At 29.4% G+C, this 5,245-nt stretch overlaps 1 non-coding gene across 1 annotated transcript; it reads right to left on the reverse strand.

Moving 5' to 3' along the window:
- Positions 1-1,212: 1,212 nt before the first annotated feature.
- Positions 1,213-1,286, reverse strand: TRNAV-UAC (transfer RNA valine (anticodon UAC)). Its single transcript has one exon. It is a non-coding gene; the product is annotated as a tRNA-Val (tRNA).
- Positions 1,287-5,245: the final 3,959 nt, after the last annotated feature.

Genomic DNA, 5,245 nt, shown 5'->3' on the forward strand with positions numbered 1-5,245 from the left:
TCATAGGATTAATGTTTTTCTTAGACTTGATCAATGGTGTGACTTGATCTTGGAGATCGAACGACTAGCACATGTTCAAAAGATTTTGGTGGGACCTAGCTTTTGTTGTTGCGAGTATGCAAAAAGGCCAGTCTTAAACCACACACACTAAGCAACATATTAAGTCTAGAGAATGTGAGTCAACTCTTAGTGTTTAACACTTTTAAGCTTGAAAGTCAAAGCTTAGTGTGTGTGATTTAAGCCATCCATGCAAAATGAGGACAAATCAACCCTGTGTTAGTGGATTGATGGTAAGTGCATAAGCGCATTCCAAAGTATGTCAGAATCTCTTTTAGTTGCTAAACTGTGCTATCATGCCACGTGTCTATGGTGGGACCACACGCATAATCTATTTGCTTACCTTATGATTTACATCTTGATCATTCATTCTTTCACAAAAAAGAAAGAGTGATGGTCCACATTCAAACATGTTTAATGACTACCTCCTTGTTTGAATTTGAATTCTTCAGTGGCCCACTATGTAGCGATGGGTCTGTTCATGGGAGATTGTTTGTGATGCTCCTATTGGATCTTCTCTAACATTTGCATGAGATCTAATTGTGCAGATCAATATTTATAGAAGACCATTATGTGTGTTGTATATACATAACAAAAGATATGTGCTACAATGAGAATATGCAAGTGATCTATGACTCTGTTTGTTTGATTCTTGATCTATCTTTCAGAATAGAAATGGTGTATGTGATATAAGAAGAACAGAAGGAGAAAAATGACAAAGCAAAATTACAAATGCCTATTCTGGTATCTTTTTAATCACTTTGGAAAGTCTTGTAAACTTAACAATTTGACATGAGTGAGACTCCATGAAAACCCTAACCATAGCACAAAAGTGAATCATAAGAAAATGCACCAAATTAAAGCCCGAGCAAGTGGTCAACACAGATTGATAGTATGATGAAAAGTAAAATCTTTGCAGTTGGAGAGAAGAGTAAAGAGGTCCCAATTTCCATGGTGTTCATTGAGACTACTCGCAAAATAGAGTGGAAATTATTGTCCACTGTTATTTCAGACAAAGATTTGGTTAAATAAGCATAAACACTGAAAATCTGAACACACATACAGAAAACTGTAAACAAGGATATTAACTGTGATAATGTAGCGAGTTATTTCAAAATCTGAACCAAAAGACAGGACACACGTATTATAAGTGGCTGGTGCTGCCCAGGCTCGAACTGGGGACCTTCAGTGTGTAAGACTGACGTGATAACCGACTACACCACAGCACCTCATATGATAAATGTATTAAAAATAAGAATTTTGTTAATTTTTCAGAACAGTTAATTTTACTTCCAAAAGTGGAGTCTGTAGCAATTTAGTTTTTGAAAATTAAGTAGTGGTAGAAAATTTAATTATTACTCGATTTTAAAAAAATATCGAGAAAAGGCTTATAGAATTATTTCAATATGAAATAATATTTAATAATTTGAAGAGATATTAATAATACACATCTAAAAGAAGTTGAAAATTTAAAGTTTATTTTTCTAATTAAATAAATAATAATTATTCTTGAAACATAACCATCATTAAATTTTAATGATTTCAGTGTAAAACTACTTATCTTAAAAAAGTTCAAAATAAAATATTTGACTATGAAAAGTTAAGATTTCCATTTATTAGATGAATAATTGAAAAATAAAAATTAAAAATTAAAAAGATCATAAATAATAAATTAGTGTAAATATCTTAAATACATCATTATTTGAAAAGTTATTTATATTTACTTTAAGAATTATTTTATTTATTGAAATTTTATTTTATAGACAATAATTTTTCACAATGCATAATATAGTTTCTATGTGCTATTTCTGGATTTTAATTGTATGTTTTTATTTGCATCAATGTTTCTGATCATACCATAGTATGATAGAGAGCTCAAGAGTAGAAAAATGGATGGTTGAAGACCAAAAGAGAATATAAATAGGTGGGAAGAAGGGTGGGGGTGTTAGGGAGAGAAGAGAGTGACTGACACCAAGACAAAAAAAAAACATAAAGACAAGTTAAAAAAAAAAGAAAAGGGAAAAAAGAAGAAAAGAGATATAATGCAAAATAACCTAAAAAGAAATATAAAGAAACTAGGAAATATAAAAGAAAATAAGTAATACTAAAGAACAAAAACAAATGGATTAACAATAAACTAAGTGAAAAGAAAGAGGAAGATAAATCAAAATAACAAAAAGGAAACTAAAAGCAAACCCAAAACTAAATTTTTTATTATTTTATTTTATCATTTTGATTTAGCTTTTGGTTTGTTTTTATTTCATTTTTATTGGAATTTATGATGTTATTAGGGGATCGATTTTACATTCTTTCAAAGTGAAACTTCTTTTTAACATTTGGAAAGACAATTTTTTGTTATTTTGTTTGATTGTTTTGTTGATTGTAGTTTTTTCTCTACAATAAAACTATGATGTGTTCTAATGTGTTATTGTAGATTCAAGTGCGTGCAAATAAATTTGCACTTGAGGTTGGTCACTTATATGTGTTATTGGACCATTGGGGTAACACCCCTTGTGCTATCGTTAAGATTCCTTTGACTCCCAACTCCTCTTGAGGTCGATCTCCATCTTAAGGGCATTATTAAGGACATGAGCATTTGGCCCATGACACTCGACAAGCTCACTCTTAGGCCTCCCCTACTCTTCCAGGTTGAGAACATTCTCAACAAGGATGGTCACAACCTGTTACACGTTGTTTTGTTTCTATGTCACCTCCTAGTGATCGAAAACACAAGCTAGCTTGATTCCAATGTTTTTTTCTTGGCTAGCTCTTGCTACTCTTGCTCATGTGGCTATAAAAGAAACTCAAGATGAAAATGTTAATAACGATAATGATACTTGGGACACTTTGTTTTCACATTGAATCTTGTTGATGTATGGAGCAAACTAGATGATCAAGATCCTCTTGCTCATTTGTCTTTTCTCACATTGCTTAGTAGTTGATGCACCTTTTATGTTTGAATGTTCTAATTTGTTGCTTTATATAGATTTTAGGAGTGTGACTTATTATATTCACATTTTTTTTGTCAATATATGTAACACTATTTTATAAATGATACTATACATTAAAAAGACTTACTCTTTTGAATTTATAAATTAACTTTAGTAATTTCTTACTTATTATTTCAAGATCCTTCATTCCTTCGACATCAAACAAATAGTAATTATCTATTTAAAGTTGACCTTTAAATATATGTATAACTTTATTAAAGTTCCACCCAAATTTTGTATGATTATATTTCACAAGAATAAAACATGTCTATCTTCAACCACATCAGCTTTGGGGAGGGTAATTATTGCATTACATTTTATTTATTAAAGTAGGCATCTGTCAATTTGAAAGCTGTGTAGTTAGTCCTCAAAAGCTTCGATTGCATTTGACAAAATGTTAGCGTCACTTAGATTATTGTTTAAAAGAAGGAAAAAATGTCATATCTTCTACCGTGTAAAGGCTCTTTCCGTACACTAGTTTGACGTGGATGGATACGGTTTCAAAAGGTGATGTGGATGTTATAGTATTCAATTCAGCTTCTTCTGCTTGCAAGTATAGTAATAATGAACTATTTAATGAATATATATATATATATATATATATGAAGATTTTTAGTTAAAAAATATATAATTATTAATTTTTATCATATGAATTTTAATTTTAAGAATAATAAAATATTAGATTGAATCTTGTGTTCATAATTATGTAATAGGTGAAAAGGGTCATCATCCATTTTTCATAAAAAGATAATTTCAAAAATTATCTCATCTCTAATAAAGAAATGATTCCTAAATATAAGTTACTTTTCTATTCGTAAATTAGGTGAAAAAGATCATCATCATTTGTTCATAAAAAGATAGTAGAAAATTATGTATCTTCAATAAAGATCGCCCTAAATATATGGGCAATGTCTACCCAGGGGCATGCAGGCATGCAATTATTTATATATGTAACATGTCATGTATGGGTAACATGTATTGTATGCATAGGATGTGGTAGACATTGCCATGCAGTTATATGTATGTGTAACATGTAATGTATGTATAACATTTATTGTATGCATAAGATGTCAGTGCATTGTAGGGACTGGGTAGACGTTGCCAAATGTATATGCTACTCTTCTAATCATAATCATAGAATATGTGAAAACAGGTCATCACCCATTCTTCATAAAAATATAGTGTCGAAAATTATCTCATGTCCAATAAAGATCACCCTAAACATATGTTACTCTTCTTATCATAATCATAAAATATGTGAAAAAGGTCATCATCCATTCTTCATAAAAAATAGTATCCAAAATTATCTTCATCTCCAATAAAGATCACCTCCAAATATATGTTACTCTTCTAATCATTATCCATTCTTCATAAAAAGATGATATCCAAAAACTCATCCCAACAAAAAAAACACCTCAACATATATGTTTTGTTTAAAATATATAAAGATAAGATAAATAAATAAAACCATTTCCGTCCTTTCTTTTAAAAAATTCTTATTTCCATTTTTAGACTTAAGATAAAGGAGGTGAGAATAATAAAATTCTTAGAATCTTTGATGTGGTCTCCTATTCACTAGAAAAACTTATGCCATCAGTTTCTCTCTCATATCATTGTTTTTTGGATACCCTGTTACAGTTGACACTAACAGACAACAACGTCCAGTTCTATTTCAGAGAAAAAAAAAAACATAAAACTCCATTTTCTTTTCTGCAATATATCTAAAAATGGTTTATCTATGAAGACTATTAACATGTATTCTTCAGATTCAAATATTTTGTAACTGCCCCCCATTCATTTCAGAGCAACTGAACTCAAGATATCTCATGGAAAACTATTAATGTTTCAAAGGTTACAAAATATATTTTCTTGTTCCAGTCTATTCTAATGAAAATAACAAAGATCGATATTGTATATGTGTATGATATAATCGAACAGAGAATATCAAAGATATTAGTTTAAACTGTTATTAAATTTGATTGTGTGAATGTTTTTCGTTGATATTTCATATTGTATTTCATTATCCATCAACATTTCAGATCAAATTTTATTATCTATCGTGAAAAAAAAATCATACAAATTATCAAATTATCTTAATTTTCTAAATTTGATTCTATTAAAGTATTAAACTTCATAATTTATTGATATTTCAAATCAAATTCTATGACTCATCTTGAAAGAAAATACAAATCGTCACA

Source organism: Cryptomeria japonica, chromosome 3, assembly GCF_030272615.1.
Source record: "Cryptomeria japonica chromosome 3, Sugi_1.0, whole genome shotgun sequence".
NCBI classification, from domain to species: Eukaryota; Viridiplantae; Streptophyta; class Pinopsida; order Cupressales; family Cupressaceae; genus Cryptomeria; species Cryptomeria japonica.